The sequence below is a fragment of the Eutrema salsugineum genome, unplaced genomic scaffold, assembly GCF_000478725.1.
Source record: "Eutrema salsugineum unplaced genomic scaffold, Eutsalg1_0 scaffold_2, whole genome shotgun sequence".
Classification (NCBI taxonomy): Eukaryota; Viridiplantae; Streptophyta; class Magnoliopsida; order Brassicales; family Brassicaceae; genus Eutrema; species Eutrema salsugineum.
This window is the reverse complement of record NW_006256829.1, coordinates 19245807-19264415: the sequence shown is the minus strand read 5'-3', so window position 1 is coordinate 19264415 and position 18609 is coordinate 19245807. Positions and strand designations below refer to the sequence as shown.

Below are 18609 nucleotides of genomic sequence, written 5' to 3'. Positions count from 1 at the left end.
ACTCGACTACACATTTTATATTCTTATATAAACGAATAATCTCTCACTTTCACTAAAGCAGTCTTTTTGTGAGTAGTTATACCAAGATGAGCGATAAAGGTTTATTTGACTTAAATTATTGTATTGTTATGTTTATTTTGATTTACTAATGTTTCATTTAGTTACAGTTTTATATTGTTTGTCCTTTTAATTTGTCTATTGATATCATTTTCTTTATATTTTATAAAAACTTTGCTATTTCATCTCCCATTAATGAATTAAGAGTGTAATGACAGATCAACTGGATAGATACCGAAAACAAATTTTCCGGCGTGGATGAAGTGCAATAAGAAATATGACCAAGCTAAATTTACCAAAGTGGCAGAAATATTAGTTTGGGATGAAAAACATAAAGAATGGATTCCTCCAATGTTAGAAAAAGCGAAGCCATGTGTCCTTGACTATTGTTCTATTGACGAAGGCGATTTATTTTATTTATGGCTACTTTTTCATATTGTCAGAGGTCCATGCTGCTATGAAGATTTAAAAGAATTTGATGGTGTTGTTTACTCGACCTTTAAAGATGCATGTTTTGCAAGAGGGTTTGTCCCTTTTGAAGATTATTTAAGTATATTCGTTTTATTGTTATCCAATAAAATGTTTTTTTACTTATGAAGTGGTTTCATTTTATTTTATGTATCATTTTATATATTCTGAATCATATGCCAAACTACTATTACTGGTAGTAATTAATAACATACAGTTTTTACATATTTTGTACTTTTAAAATTTAGTAAAGATTTACCATGACTAAGATACGGTAGTGGAATGTTTTCTATTTACAACGACGTGCATTTAAAACTGATAGTCAAATTTATAATAATATATCGTTTAATAATTCTTCATCATCTTACCAATATGGCTATAACCTGTTTGGATTAATAGAGTAGAATCTAAAATAATAATTCCTATAACACCATTATGGTAATTATTTATTAACCGTCCTAACAACAAATATTTCATAACTTATAAAATGTCATTAATTATATAATATCTTCGAATTTTAGTGATCCTGCAAATTTTACTATTCATGTTCCTGTTATCTTCGAATTGTCAATAAATATTCTCAATAAAATGGAGTTATGTATTTGCATAATATAGGTAACACTTTTTTCATTATCATATTGCATTCAAATCTACAAATTAATTTTTTTCAAGTCAGCTATATTACATGGTATTGAAATAATTAAGTTTTAAAAAATACAACAAAATAAATATTTAAAACTCATAAGTGTTGTATTATGTACTCTGATACAGAATATTGTTATACTTCACAAGTATGTCATATATGATATTGTTAACATATCAATATAGATGAAAGCTATGTTATGAATATTAATATTACTGATATGCCATATTATCATTTAGATCCTTTAAGTTTAAATTATACAGTTACAATATTGAATACGTCATTGATATTAATATTATGGCGTCCAATCAATCGAAAACGAAACAGTAACTGTATCTCCAAATATATACACTCACCATATTATTCGGAACAATATGTTGTAAAAAACGTTATATATATATTGCCCTTTTATAATGCCATAAATTAGTTTACTAAAAATTTAAGTGTCATCGATAATGTTGTACAATGATATTTCCCGATTTAAATAAGTATGAAACAGGTTTTACTGTTCGAGTGAAGATTATTAGTAAGTAGAAAGAGTGGATTCCACATGAAGGTATCACCCTCATGTTACGGTTGGCTGACACAAAGGTTAACTTCAGTGCTTACTTTTATAAATGTATAATTGTTATGATTATTTTTTAATTTTAATATGTGTATAATCAAACATTACATTTTTCTATTACACTTAGGGTCATACGATTGAGGCAAGAGTTAATAAGAACTTCATCAACCAATTTGATTCATTACTTGTTGAAGACCAGTGGTATGAAATCGAAGATTTTTTGATAATAACCAGTAAAGACAACAAATTAGATACTTCGAGTAATTACATCATACTGTTTATTGTTACTACCGTCATTACCATAATTGATTCAGTTTCAGGTGATTAATCTTTATTCCTTTTATATAAACTGTTACAGTTACAATATCGTCTAAAACAATTATTGAAACACGCATTGCAGTAAATACAACTAGTTTGAGAGGACGACGTTATATCAACTATGGATAGGAAGACATCATGGTTATAACGTATTGACATGTTAATGGTTTACTTTTAATCTATGCATAATATATATAATTTTTTTTTCCTAAAGTCACTTTTTGTTTGGTGTGCAGATGATTTTATGATCTGAGGAGTTGTGGATTATATGAATGCTGTTTCTAATAAATTATCCGTTTTGAGTTGTAATTATAATATTATAAGTTTAAATATATGATGTTTTAAAGTAGTATTGTAATTCAAATATTAGATATCTGTTCTTATATTGATATTGAAATATTAGAAATTCTAATTTCAAATGTTATTTTTTAAAGAAAAAACAACTCGGTTTTTTAAGGTGGATATAGTGATTATAATTTATTGACTAACTGTTAACTTTTGTTCATTGCATGTATCAGAATCTATATAAAGTAGGTGTCAGGCTTTTACCTTCCTCAAAAGATATTCGGCTATCAAATCATTTACGTTTTGCATGCACAAATATATTTGGCTGTTTCCAAGTGTATGAAATGTGTAACTAATATACAACTTACTTTAATGTATTAATGTTTAAATTAATTTTCTGTTCAGTCAAATATAAATTATAATGTTTTTTTTTTAAATACTAAGCATATTTTTGCTTTGGTTTTTTTACCAAGGACATTTTATAAAATACTCTAATCAATTGTCGCATATATAAATACATACAAATTTTCCAAAAAAATAAAAGAAAATCTATGATTGAACCTACATGAAATTTGGTCTTAAACTAGACATCAAATAGCGAGATATTAGTCAATATTTACCAAATCAGATTTTATGCTATCAGTCAAGACACTATTTATGTTAATATATTTAATAGATATGATATGAAAGATACCAACCATATTAAAATTAATAAACACTAAATAAAATTTAAAATTGATTGAAGTGCACTAATTAAAAGGTACTGAATTAAATTCTATACAAAATATTTAAATTTACTGTATTTACTCCGAACAACTGCTTAATATCCGCTGTTTCTGATTCTATTACCTCGGCAACTATCCAGGAAATAAAAACCACTCTGATCATTTTGTAAAAAAACTAAAAAACGAACAAACATTTTCTTCAAAATTTCTTACTACGATTTAGTTAGTCAATTAAACCCATGGGGAGAAAATAGACTATTCGTGTTTTGATTTATAAGAGATGGACAGAGTTTGACAACAATGGTAAACCGTGTTTGGAGTTTATCTTCACTGACAAAGAGGTTTTATTCATAACATCTATTCATATTATTTTTATTTTTCATTTGACCATATTATTTACTCTTTGATTTTGACAAAAATTGTCACAGGATTTCAAAATAAATGCAACGGCGGCTAATTTGGTACAATCACTCTTCTGTCGAGAATTTCATGAAGGAGATTAGAATGAAATTAGTGGGTTTGTGGTTACAAACTCGGATTGGAATAACTGGAACGAGAGACCAACAAAGCACTTCTACAACATTATTTTGACCAGTGAGACTAGTTTTGCAACACTTTTCAATAATACCCCTACCTGTATGTTTTTGACATAATGTCTTACTGGTTTAAAAATTTTATCCTTTTATCAAGTGGTTTTGTTGCTGATTACCTTCTGTTGATCATTTTAACACAGACATAATTGGGGTGATTGAATACGTTGGAACTCTTCAAATCGGTGTTCAAGGATCATCGAGTTCAACCTTCCAGTTCAATACTTGTACTGAATTCCATATTAGAGATCTGAAGTAAGTTTATTTATTTCTTTATCTATAACCCGGATTGTCCTATTTATTTGTTTCTGACATCATTATTAAACCATGTCAGTGATGTTGTTCTTAAGTGCTTCGTTTATAACAACTACGGTCTTCCATGATATGTGGCAATCTAAAATAACTAATTTGGTGTTCTGTCTACTGAGTGAAGGAGGATCGGTGAAAAGAAAGATAATGATTTTATCTGAAAATAAAGATAATAAAAAGATTTTTTTTTCATTCGTTTAATATTACTGAGTGAAGGAGGATCGGTGAAAATAAAGATAATGAATTCGTTTAATATTATTTTTCTATGACATTGTGTTGTATTTTAAAATTTAGAACACAGAAAGTTTATTTGAAATGGCGGAGGAATATCTCGCTTCCGCTTCAATCCGGAGTTTGCGGAAGTTCAAGATTTTCAGGACAAGTAAGTTGGATTAGAAATCTAATATTATTTTATTTAACAGTTCATAGTAATAAAATGTGTGTAACATTTGTCTTTATTTGTTTAGGTTTTATCTTTAAGGTAAGTCTTCCAAGATCAGTTCCAAGAAGAACAATTGAGATTGATACATATACCTTACTGTTATATGTTTCAAATATTTATTAACTTTCAATGTTTCTTATTTTTATAGGAGTGATGTCCTCCTTTATTATGTTTTATAATAAATATATAACCTTCATGATTTCATGTATTATTTTTTATGTTTATTTGCTAATTATGAATGATTTGCTTTTAGAGTGTCTTCTGTAATATTTATTTGCCCTATATGCGATGGTTTGATTGGAAGTGTACAGGGAACTAACCCGACAATTGGATTGTATACAGTATGTATATTTGTAGTCTTAATTAATATATTATATCAAACCAAATTTGTTTATCCAATAAAATTATATTATATGTAGGGTTGTATAAGTGTACCTTGATGCCGATTTTTAATCCGATAGTATTTGGTAGGTAGGTCTATATATGCGTATATATATAGAGGTAAGTTATTTTTAAATTGGTCTTATGTGGCTGGTAATAAGGTTATTAATGTGATTACTTTGATGTTAGAGTAATAGGTATTGACTGTCATGTTATAATATATGGCTTTGAATACTGAAAGATTTTAATTTATTAATACTTAAAGTGACAGATTAAACACTTAGAATTTTGATACATCTGATTTTGACCATATTTATGGATCACTTTCAGTATTTTATGTAGGTCTTTTCAATCAATTTTAAAATTTTTATAAGTGTTGTCCATGTTTGCAGTTTTAAAAGTCTTTTCAGGTTACTTAGACAAAAACAAAATAAATTGGAGAAAAATCCACTTTTGGACAATTTCGGACCGTCAGACGTTTCACATCCGATGAAGACTTTTTCACCGTCTGATCAAGCTCACATTTGGAAACAAGATAGAGGACACAACCAGATTTTCAATGCAAGTGTAATCAGAGCAATCCAACGGTTGGATCATAAGTTATTTCCAATTTACTGAAGATATGTTCTGCAGTCTCGCGAAAGAAGCAATAGGAATAATGAAGTTTGGGTATCATAGACCAACCACGGCGGTCCAGGAGCTCGTAACCGCGTGTAACACCATCCTGGCCACGCCTCAGAGCCTCCACCTGCGATGAACCATCATTCACAGGCCTGGAGAGACTTGTTTCTGCGACAAGCTCATTTCCCAATGGCATGTTTTCAAGCCCAACTCATTTTCTCTGCAGAAGAAGCCCTAAGGCCGACCAGAAACACTTGGAGACCTATAAATATGTATTTTAGAAAACATAATTTCGTGTGTGCTCCTTTTTCCTTGATAGGGAGGCACCCAACTTTTGTTTCTTAGGTTTAGATTAGGGAGATAGAGATTCTTCTCTTGAACCTTTGCTGTTTCTTTTCGTCAATCTATTCAGTTTATGCAATCTCTTTTACTTTACTGCTTTTATATTTAAAAACCAATGATGATGTTGTCAAGCTCAGCCATGTCTGAGTATTCACCTTGCTGGGTGAAGAAGGCCATCAAAAGGGACCCCATGATCGATGACATCTAGGTTTTTTAGGTTAAAGGATTTTGATTTTAAATGATTCACCCATTCATCCTGTACTCAAAGCGATACACTGGAGTATCTAACCAGTGTCTGGTCAAAGGTTAAATCCGAGCCACAAGAGTGTTGTATTTAGGTTACCTAAACTCGATCTTATGGACATCCCCGTCGTAGGAGACGAAAGCTACCTAAGGAGGTTACGTAAGCTGAGATGGATTCCGATCTGAAATGCATGATCTTATTCCGGCATAAGAGCAAGAGTTAATTGCTGAGATTAAGTGATTAGATGATTAGGGTCACGAGAGTTGGCTAATCTTACATGTGTCTATCCTAGTTTCAGAATCATAGAAAATCCTTACCTAGATTCTTTGTGTCATAGATCATGAACCCTAGAGAGGAACCCTAATACCAGCACATTTTTCATCTTTGTTTTGATCTATTTTTATTTCCTGTTTAACTTAGTAGAAATTATGACACCAAAACCCCTCAAAAACCCCCATTTGTCTTCGACTTCGATTACTAATCCAGTTTGAAGTTTCTGCAGAAAAGACAGCTCTCCTTGTGGATCGACACCCTAAGTAGTACAACGCACTTGAAGACACTAGAGTTTATAAATTTAAAACTCTTTTGCGACATCAACCCTAGCTCGCATCAATTTTTTGGCGCCGTTGCCGGGGAAAGCATCGTTCTTGCTTCAGCCAAACTTCATAGGTTAGTAAACCCGACTCTTAGAGACCTTTTTCTTTTCAATTTTCGTTTTGTTTTTCTTTGTTTCAGGTTTTTGGAACATGTATTCACCTTGGGAGCAAGATGAGATAATTGGGCGAGGGTATTATTACCCATGTGCTGCTCAATTGATACGATCCTAGGTGATCAACTCTGAAGCAAGAGGCAATAGATGTGGCGATGTGGTGGATGGGATGCAGCGATGATGCGATGGAGTGGTGATGGTGGCTGGTTGCGTGACTCGATGGGATGGTGAAGGTGGTTGCAGCGGTCGGATCAATGATTTGTGATGGTGCGAAGATCGATTGATAGTGTGGTGGTAGTGTGATAATCGAATTGATGATGATGAAGGATAGAAGAATCTCTTGTAAACAGATTAGTTTTAAGAGATTCGAATTTCAGAGTTTTTAGTTCTCAGAAATCGAAAAGAGAGAAGAACACGTTAAAAGTTTGATCAAAATTCTTCACTGAATAATACTTAGGCGATTTTCTCTCTTAAATAGAGTTAGAGAGAAATCGCAGCCCTAATACAAAACTACATGAAGTCTGAAATAAAAACAACACGAAGTTTGATTAAAAATAAAACAGCGAGGCGTCCCTTCTAAATCCTAAGTGGTGCGCCTAAAACAACTAGTGCACAAGTCATTGTGGCTTTGCACATTATTACCCATTAGTAACAACTTCTAAGTAACTCGACGTAGCAATGATTTCTGCCTCGTTAAAAACCTTGGAGAAGAACCTCCTTGCCTTCCAAAATCTTCACCAAGGAAAAGAGTACAGAATCATCACCTAAGTTACCTAGTCATTGTTACTGGGTTCTTCATTCTTCAAGATAGAGATGTTGAAGATGTGAGCTCCAGCCTCCTGGTGATCGCTGTCCTCTGTGGTAATGAGTGTGTGAGCCTCCTTAGCCATCTCTCTAGCTCTGGACCGAGTGATCCTGCCAGCTACCTCTGGTTCCTCCTCCTCTGAGCTGGTCACGATCATATCATCAATACTCTCATTCATACGCCTACAGTGAATCAGACGATATGGATTGGAACTCTCATCCGAACCATCACTACCGAGATGAAATGTATTTGCCCATGGTGAATCATCAACCATCTCGCCCAACGATTAAGTCCACAACAAAATCGGTTAAGTCCCAAGCTTAGTCGACTTGTTTTTGAGATGAATCAGCAAGCTGCTGAAGAGATGGACGATATTATTCAAGAGTTGAATGAATTTGAGTCTAGAGATAATGGATATTGGGTAGCTTATGAATTAGATGGAGAAACCTCCTTCAAGTTTGTTAAGAATACCATGTCCAATGAAAATCTCTTAGATCCTAATTCTCCCATCATCGAATCCCTTAACCAAGGAAGAGAAAAACCTGTTCCTGTTCCCAGCAATGACCTCATCACTACCAAACCATTCGAGTGCCTGATATGTTCATAATTTGCATCATTTAGGTTTCATATTTCATTCCAAATCATGTCTTATTTCATGCATTTTAGGTCCTTAGGGTTTTTTTTAGGACTTAGGAGTTGCATTAGGTCCCAATGAGTCCTTGCATGTTTTGAGTGTTTATCAGGTGTATTTGGAGCTATTTGGAGCTAAAAAGATGAATCCAGGAAGTGGAATGGTGATCAAGGCTTAAAAAATGGTGAAATTGGGTTTTTGGAGGTTCTCGGCCATTCTCGTGTACCAGGAAGGTTTTTTCTCGGCCATTCGCACGTACCGCGGGTAGATTTTATCGGCCAAAACGTGTACCGGCTATTGAATCTCTCGGCCAAAATCTCCGGGTGCAGACACGTTTCCGAAATCACCTGTCCGGGGAACCTTCCGGTCCGATTCAGCTGTCGAGTGCTTCATCAAAGTTAGAGACGATTGGATCACGGTTCTAGAGCAAGTGGAATCATGGAATTCGGACGTGTGAGCAGAAAGTTAAGCTCGTCGGAAGAGACTCCTGTCTCGCTGCCGTTTTGGACCAACCCGATGAGCTCCGAAGAATGCAAAGGACGGTGCACTTACAGGCCGATTCAGTTTCCCGGGCCTTCATGAGAATCAGAGATATTCGAGTCCTCTTTCTAGAACGTCCAAGATCATTCAATTCGTAGCTATGAGCAGGAAGATAAGGTCTCCGGAATGGACACATGTCTAGACGCCTCTCTCTGATCGTGTAAATGCACTGCGAAGAAGAGCCCTCCAGGAAGCCTTCAATTCCCAAGCACCAAAGCTTCCTTCACCAAAGTTGAAGATATATGAGTCTTATGTCCTCTGCAACCGGAATCACATAATTCGGACCAATATACTGGAAATTAAGCCTTCCAGAATGTGAAGTGGTCCAAGCAGCCCTGAACGATGCGAGCTAAATGAAACATGCCGCGATGGAATGCCACGGTCCACACTTGGCCGTGGCACTTAATTGCAATCCTTCGGCGTTTGACACGATCTTCATGCCACGGTCTACACTTGACCGTGGCAAAGTAACATTTGGCTGGGAAGGACTTTACAAGCATTCGGCACTTGACACGGTTTCAATGCCACGGTCTAGGACTTGACCGTGGCAACTTTTTACACACTTTCGGCGATTGACACGGTCTGAATGCCACGGTGTAGGACTTGACCGTGGCAACTTTTTACAAACTTTCGGCGATTGACACGATCTGAATGCCACGGTCTAGGACTTGACCGTGGCAACTTTTTACACACTTTCGGCGATTGACACGGTCTGAATGCCACGACTTGACCGTGGCAACTTTTCACAAACTTTCGGCGTTTGACACGACCATTTGCCACGGGTATTGGACCAGACTTGCTAGACCGTGGCACCAAGATTCATCCAAGAACACGCGAACAAGACTTTGACACGGTCACTTGCCACGGCCTGACCAAGAACATGCTGGACCGTGGCAAACTCATCTTTTATCCACCAAGGCCGGGTCAGTACCCGGTTTGTTCCAGGCTGACCCGGTTCAAATAAGGCTCCTATAAATAGTTTTTAGACCTAATTTGGAGAGATTGTTTTATCCATTTTTAGTCTCTTTTCCTTTTTGGTGAAAAACCACTTGTTATGCCTTGCTTTTGAGTTCAATATCGATTTGAAGATTGTTTACTATCTTGTTCTATCATTTCTTATCATCAAATCACACTTCTAATCATGATTAACAACACATCTTGCAAAGGATCTAGGGTGTTGATCATGATTAGTGAGTAATCTCTATATTAAGGTCTTAGATATGTAGATTAGGGTGCTTAAGTGGTAGATTAGTGAGCTTAGGGGTTAGATCTTGCATATTCCATTCTCTACAACCTGTTCTTAATGCTAGATCCATACAAATCATATGTGGTCTAGATTCTGGGCATTTCATGCACCAAAAGTGTTTGATGAAATGCCTGAACCAAGGTTGTTAGAGGTTTAAGTGTTATTCATCATGGGAATGATTGTTTATATGCTTAAATGACAGATTAAACTGATTCTTAATGCTTGTTAATTCATGTTTCACTAATGATGATTAGGTTAGAAACTGTTTTGGCATAGAAGTTGATACCTTCATGAGAGGATTAACTTAATCAATGATGTTTAAGTTGAATGGTTTGCTTCATTATATGGTTCATTAGCTCATTAGTTTATCACTGAAGGCACTCTAATCCACTATCATGTCTAAGACCTTTCTCATCATCATACATACATTCTCATCACTTGTCAATTGCTTAGTTCTTCTTTAATCATTAATCCTGTTTTAAGTTTGTAGTTATCACTAGATAATCAAAACCACTTTTGTTTGCTTGAATTAAGAATCTGATCACATAGCTTAGTGTCTAACACCACATATGGATTGATAAACCCCTTGTACTACAAGACAGGGGATTGATAACCTCTATAAAGAGCCTTGAAAACTCTGATCTGTTCTTGAGATCAAGTGCTTATTTTCTTGTTTTTACTGATTACTTTCAAAGTTCTGTTTGTGATTTCAGGTGCATGAACACCAGGTCTAGATCAAAAAGCTATGGTCCACCATTCCCTCTCAACGATAACATCAATCTTTTGGTACCAAGGAGGAGAAGGGACAGACGTGGCAGACAGATTGATCAGGCTGATATGGAAGAACAAAGAGAGCACGTGGTGGATATAGAACAACCGGTTCAGGAGCAACAGGCTCAGGGTAATGGAGCTGGTAATGGAGTTGGTCAAGGGTTAAATCAGGGTAATGTTCATCAGGAACAGGTGCACCACCAACAAGCTTATGTCCACCAGGGACAAGCTCCAGCTCATCAACAGAGGCATCAGGCCAATGTACAGCAAAGACAACAGGTGCACCACAAACATCAGCCCTTCCAACACCAGCAAAGAAGATTTGAGCAACCCCAAGTCTATGTTGGAGAGAATGACAGGGCCAATGCTCATCAGTATGGAGCTGGAATTCAGGCACCATCTGTGCAAAACAACAACTTTGAAGTGAAGGCATCCTTGTTGAATATGGTCCAGAACTCAAAGTTCCATGGATTAGCAATGGAAGATCCCTTGGAACACTTGGATCAATTTGATAAAGTGTGTGACCTGACCAAGATTAATGGAGTTTCAGAAGACAGTTTCAAGCTGAGATTATTCCCATTCAGTCTTGGTGACAAAGCTCACCAATGGGAAAAAAATCTTCCAAGAGGCTCCATTCAAACCTGGGAGCAATGCAAGCAAGCTTTCCTATCTAAGTTCTTCTCCACCTCAAGAACTGCAAAACTGAGGAACCAAATCTCTAGCTTCACTCAGCACAGCAATGAGAGTTTTGGTGAAGCATATGAGAGATTCAGGAGCTACACAAACCAATGCCCACACCATGGATTTAGTGAAGCTTCCCTTCTCAGCACACTATATAGAGGAGCTCTTCCCAAGATTAGAAACCAGCTGGATACTGCTTCCAATGGGAACTTTTTGGGTAAAGAAATTCATGCTGCTTTAGAGCTAGTGGAGAACTTAGCACTGAGCAATGATACTTATGGTGAAGACTATGACAAATCAAATAGATCTGAAGGTTCAAGCTCAGAACAGAGGCTCACTAGAGAAGTTAAGGAGTTGAGAAGTGAATTGGACAAATTGAAATTCACCACTCAGAAGCCAATGCATTTTGTTGGAGAGTATGAGGAACCTTCTCAAATCTTTGAGAACATAAGTGAAGAAGGTCTTACCCAGGATATCAGTACATTGGGAATCAGAGGTTCCAGAGATATCAGTATGGTAATGCCAATCCAAACCTTTCCTACAGGAACACCAATGTAGCTAACCCACAAGACCAGGTCTATCCCAATTCTCAAGCTCCACAGAACTTTGTTCCCAAGAACAACTTTCAAGGGTCTTTTCAACCCAAGAATCAGTTTGCTCAGAATCAAGGTTTTGGTCAGCAACAACAACCATTTCAAGGTCCTAGTTTCAGTTCACAGCAGCAAAAGGCACCACCAGGTTTTGGTCCACCACAGTTCCAACAGCAGGCGCCGGTTCAACAACAGTTTCAGCCACCAACGGTTCAACAACAGCCACAGATGGGTTCAGATATGGTCGGTATTCTGCAACAACTACTTCAGGGTCAACAGATCTTTGCAAGCCAGAATGCAGCCATGCAGCAGGACATCAAGGAACTGAAGCAGAACCAGGCCTCAAGCTCAAGGAATCAAGGTCACCTACCTGGAAAACCAGAACCCAACCCCAAGGAATATGCTAAGGCCATTACACTGAGGAGTGGAAAGGAGTTACCTGGTATTGAAAACAACGAAGTGATCATTGAGGACAATGATCAAACTGAGGGGGAGGCAGCCTTAAAAGATGATCAAGTTGCTGAGAAACCAAGGACAGAAAAGGGTAAGGAGGTAGCAAAGGAACCTGAACCAGAAAAGACATATGTGCCACCACCTCCATACCAACCCAAGCTCCCATTCCCAGGGAGGTTTAATAAGCAACTTGTGGACAAGGCAAGAGCTGTATTTGAGAAAGCACTCAAGGAGACACCACTCACAATGCCTCTCATTGATGCATTCTTAATGATGCCAAAGATGGGGAAGTTCTTGAAGGATGCCATTCTGAACAAGACTAAAGAGCTTCAAGGCATGGTGGTACTAAGTCATGAATGCAGTGCTATCATTCAGAAGAAGTCCATTCCAAGAAAGTTAACTGATCCAGGGAGTTTCACACTCCCTTGTGCCATTGGACCTCTTCTATTCTCTAGATGTCTTTGTGATCTAGGAGCATCAGTCAGCTTGATGCCATTCTCCATAGCAAAGAAGCTGGGCTTTAGAGTCTTCAAGCCTGCAAGGATCTCTCTTATCCTTGCAGATAGATCAGTTAGATTGCCTGTTGGTATGTTGGAAGATCTACCTGTTAAGATAGGTGGTTTTGAGGTTCCAACAGATTTTTTTGTGCTGGAAATGGATGAGGAACCAGTAGATCCTCTTATCTTGGGCATGCTATTCTTAGCCACTGCAGGAGCTATTATTGATGTGAGAGGTGGGATAATAGAACTTCAACTTGGGTCTGAAAAGCTCAAGTTTGATGTGAATGAGATGATGAAGAAACCCACCATTGAAGGTCAATGTTTCTATGTGGAGACAATGGATCAGTTGGCTGATGAGTTGCTAGAGGAGCTGAACACTGAGGATCCTCTTCAAGCTGCTCTAACTCAAGAACAAGGAGACAATGAGCTCTTAGCAGAAGCAAATGAAGGGTACAAGTTGTATTTTGACAATGCTAGAGAGCTGGGTCCTGAGACAAGGTTTTTGGAACTGGAACAAAGTGGCTCTGAGGTTTTTGCTATCAAAGGATCATACACCAGCCAAAGCAGCTTGGACCAGGATTGGAATGAGGCTGATGCACCCCCTGTTGAGCTCAAGCCTCTACCAACAGGGCTCAGGTATGCTTTCTTGGGCTTAAACTCCACATATCCAATAATCATCAATGATAGCTTATTAGAGCATCAAGAGAGTGCATTGCTTAGTGAGATAAGAAATTTCAGGAGAGCCATAGGATATTCTTTGGCTGATATTAGAGGGATCTCTCCTGACATTTGCACCCATAGGATCCACCTAGAGGACCAATCTATGTTCTCTATTGAGCATCAACGACGTCTTAACCCCAACCTTAAGGAAGTGGTTAAGAAGGAGATACTAAAACTTCTTGAGGCAGGGATAATTTACCCAATCTTTGACTCAAGATGGGTGTCTCCTGTTCATGTTGTGCCCAAGAAGGGTGGGATCACAGTGGTTAAAAACGAGAAGGATGTGCTGATAGCTACTAGGACTGTCACAGGACACAAAATGTGTATAGACTATAGAAAGCTCAATGCAGCCTCTAGAAAAGATCATTTTCCTTTGCCTTTCATTGATGAGATGTTAGAGAGGCTTGCAAACCACCCCTTCTTTTGTTTTCTCGATGGGTACTCGGGGTTCTTCCAAATTCCCATAGATCCCCGAGATCAAGAGAAAACAACATTCACATGCCCTTATGGCACATTTGCATACAGGCGAATGCCTTTTGGTCTCTGTAATGCCCCTGCCACATTTCAACGTTGCATGATGCATATCTTCTCTGACATCATTGAAGAGAAGGTGGAGGTGTTCATGGATGATTTTAGTGTCTATGGCACCTCCCTCTCGGATTGTCTCTCTAATTTGTCACAGGTCTTGGAGAGATGTGAGCAGCATAACTTGGTGTTGAACTTGGAGAAATGCCACTTCATGGTGCAGGAAGGAATAGTTCTTGGGCACAAGATATCTGAGAAGGGCATAGAGGTTGACAGAGCAAAGGTGGAAGTGATGGTGAATCTGCAAACCCCCACTTCAGTCAAAGGGATAAGGAGTTTCCTTGGGCATGCAGGGTTTTACAGAAGATTTATCAAAGACTTCTCAAAAATTGCCAGGCCCTTGACAAGGCTGTTGTGTAAAGAAGTTGATTTCATCTTTGATGCTGAATGTGAAAAGGCCTTCAAGATGATCAAGGATGCATTAGTCAGTGCACCAATTGTCCAAGCACCAGACTGGTCCCTTCCTTTTGAGGTTATGACAGATGCATCTGATTTTGCTGTTGGAGCAGTACTTGGGCAACGGAAGGACAAGAAACTACATGTTATCTTCTATGCCAGTAGAACACTTGACTCTGCACAAGAGAAGTATGCTACTACTAAGAAGGAAATGCTGGCAATAGTCTTTGCCTTTGATAAATTCAGAAGCTACCTGGTGGGATCAAAAGTCATTGTATATACTGATCATACAGCCCTCAGGTATCTGATGACCAAGAAAGATGCCAAGCCAAGACTGTTAAGATGGGTTCTTCTACTTCACGAATTTGATATGGAAGTACAAGATAAAAAGGGTATAGAGAATGGAGCTGCAGACCATCTCTCTAGGTTGAGAATAGACTCTGAAGTCCCTCTTAATGACAGTCTTCCTGAGGAATCACTGATGGTACTCCATTCTTATTTGGAGTTTGAAAAAGTGGATAGCATCCAAGAGAGGAGGATGCCCTGGTTTGCTGATATTGTGAACTTTCTTGCTTGTGGAGTGGAACCACCTGAACTTGATGCTTACCACAGGAAGAAGTTTTTCAGAGATGTTCAAAGATACCATTGGGATGAGCCTTACTTGTATGTCCTGAACAAAGATCAGCTGTATAGAAGGTGTCTTGCTGAGGAGGAGATGCAACCTGTGTTGCAAGAGTGTCATGGTTCAGCTTTTGGGGGTCACATGGGAGCATTCAAGACTTTGGCAAAGGTTCTTCAGAGTGGGTTTTGGTGGCCCACAATGTTCAAAGATGCTCAGCTTGTTGTTTCAGCATGTGATGCCTGTCATAGGCATGGGAACATATCAAAGAGGAGTGAGATGCCTCAAAATCCAATTCTAGAAGTTCAAATCTTATATTGCTGGGGAGTTGACTTCATGGGGCCCTTCATTTCATCCTATGGGAATCAGTATATACTTGTTGCTGTGGACTATGTGTCCAAATGGGTTGAGGCCATTGCTTCCCCTACCAATGATTCCAAAGTTGTAGTGAAGCTGTTCAAAAGCATTATCTTCCCAAGATTTGGAGTTCCAAGGGTTGTTATCTCTGATGGAGGATCTCATTTTGTGAACAAGACTTTGGAGGGATTGCTGAGAAAGCATGGAGTGAAACACAAGGTAGCTACTCCTTATCATCCTTAAACTAGTGGCCAGGTTGAAGTATCTAATAGACAGATCAAGGCCATTCTTGAGAGGACTGTTTGCTCAAGCAGAAAAGATTGGATCAAAAGGCTAGATGATGCATTGTGGGCTTATAGGACTGCCTTTAAAACTCCTATTGGGACATCACCTTTCAATCTGCTATATGGGAAGAGTTGAGTTGGAGTACAAAGCTTTGTGGGCTGTGAAGTTGCTGAACTTTGATATCAAGACAGCTCAAGAAAAAAGGGTCATTCAACTCCATGAACTTGAAGAGATAAGGCTTGGAGCTTTTGAGAGCTCAAAGATGTATAAGGAGAAGACCAAAGCTCTGCATGATGAAAAGATTCTGAAAAAGGAGTTCAAGGAAGGAGATCTAGTGTTGCTGTTCAACTCTAGGCTTAAGTTGTTCCCAGGAAAACTTAAGTCTAGATGGTCTGGTCCCTTTAAAGTTCTTGAAGTCAGGCCATATGGAGCTGTTGTCTTGGGAGGAAAGAATGGTCAAGAGTTTGTGGTAAATGACCAAAGAATCAAGCACTATCTGGTTTCACAAAAGAAGGAGGAAGCTACATCAGTTCCCCTTCTTGATCCACCACCAGCCTGTTAAACAGGTTTCCAAAGTCAAACTTAGAGACTTTAAACAAAGTGCTCTTGGGAGACACCCCAAGCTTATCTTTTGTAAATATGCTTTTGATCTTTTGATTTCTTTCTTTTTTATGTTTTAGGATGTTTTGATGGGTTTGTTTAGTGTCTACAGGTCACAGGTTTGAGTTTGGACCCTTGGAAAGTGTACAAAAGATGAAAAGGAATGAATGAGTGGGCACAAACTTATGCTCGGCCTTGAGCATGGTCACCGTTCACGGTCAGAAACCAGGGCGTGGCAAGCTTCTTAGCTAAGCCACGGGGAATGAATCACAGTCTCAAGGCCTGGCCGTGGCAAAAGAAGCAAGAGTTTGGTGATTGCCACGGTGGGAAGACACGGGACACAGGTGACCGTGGCAAAAAGAAATGAAGAATGGACCTGAGTTCGGGACTTGACACGGCCAGGAGACATGGAACGGAAGCTGGCCGTGGCAAAAGTTACAATTGTTTGGTGTTTGCCACGGGTAAAAGGCACGGGATCGCAGGCGGCCGCGGCAAAGAAAAGAAGACTGAGCATTCATTCGGTTCCTACCACGGCCACGAGACACGGACATGAAGGTGACCGTGGCAACACAAAGATAACAAAAACCTGGGTTCGGGCTTTGACACGGCCAATGGACACGGGACCCCGACCTGGCCATGGCATAACAAACACGGACGGACAAAGGCTCGGGTTTTGACATGGTTTAGATGACACGGTTGAAGATGTGACCGTGCCAAAGCAAGAAGAAATGGGCCGATGTTCGGTGATTGCCACGAGGAGTTTGCCACGGGAAGAAGGCGTGACCGTGGCACAGATTGGAAAAGAAGCCAACATTCGAACATTGACACGGTCAGACGACACGGAACACCCAGGCCGCAGCAAAAAGAAAGCACACACACGTTATTTGACACGGTCACGTGCCACGGTCAACGATGGCGTGACCAAATTTTGAAAAATGTTGACCGTACGGACGTTGACCGGTCAAAGAACGCGCCAATACAGCTGTGCCCCACCGAGTCTTCTTCGCGAGTTTGCTCCCTTTCTCACCATTTCTTGAGCTTTAAACACTCATATCTCTCTCGTTCTTGCACCAAATTGAGAAATTCCAACTGCATTGAACTCGTAATCTTGTCTAGTTTCTTGCTGCACATTCGTTTTTCACTCGAAACTGGAAGATTCCAAGGTATTTAATCTGTTAAAACTCACCTTTTCCATGTCCTAGTGTACTGTTCATGAACAGGAAAACAAATGGAATCGATTTTAATAGGCCTCTTGGTACCTTGGAATCATTTTGTGAGTATTGTGCAAGTAGAATGGATAGGAGATGCATGGATCTTCCTTGAGAATAACCTGTTCTTGGAATTTTTTTTGAGAAATTTTCTTGAAATTTATCAAGTATCTCGATTTTTTAGAAATTGTGTTTCAAGCTGAACTCTTGGTGTGAATTGCTTCTTGCCATTGCTTTGAGTTTATTGAGTTTTTAATCAGCTTAAGAAACATTCTTTTCTAGTGAAAATGAACTTGGTGAATTTTTTGGAAAAGTGTTGTTATTCTCTTGTTTTGGTGCTCACAGCTATTTGAGAAAATGCAGGATGGGAGGAACAAAAAGAACAACAGCCATGAAGAAATCGAAAAAAGAGAAAGCTGGAGCTTCAGAGGATCAGATTATGCCTTTTGGGCATAAAGTTTTCAAGAAACAGAAGAAACAGAGGAAGCCAAAAGACCCAGCTGAGAAGAAGGCAAAAAGTGTGGCTGCACCGAAGAAAACAAAGGCCTCTACCTCAAAGACATCTGGTAAATAGCTGGCACTGGTTGAGGTTGTTCACAGGGCAGGAAAAGAGGTGGTTGTGGCTGAGGATGAAGAAGAAACAGAGAGTGATCCTGAAATCCCAATGCAGCCGGTTAAGAAAGCAAAAAGAAAGTCAGAACCTGGGGACAAAGAACCAACTTTTGATGACTACTTTGCTGTGTTCAAGAATGTAAAGGTGCTGCAAACCAAGTTCCCTGACATGGAGCTGCTGAAAATGATGGGGATTCTTGAAGAGGTTAAGCTCATTTTTGACAACATGGGATTTGGTGGATTCTTTGAGATGAAAGAAATGGCTCATGATGGTGTAACACAAGAGTTCCTTGCATCCCTTAAAGTTTGTG

The 18609-nt window shown here is 38.5% G+C and overlaps 1 non-coding gene across 1 annotated transcript; it reads right to left on the bottom strand.

Moving 5' to 3' along the window:
• Positions 1 to 11391: 11391 nt before the first annotated feature.
• Positions 11392 to 11498, bottom strand: LOC112087035. The gene has a single exon (XR_002899882.1). It is a non-coding gene; the product is annotated as a small nucleolar RNA R71 (small nucleolar RNA).
• Positions 11499 to 18609: the final 7111 nt, after the last annotated feature.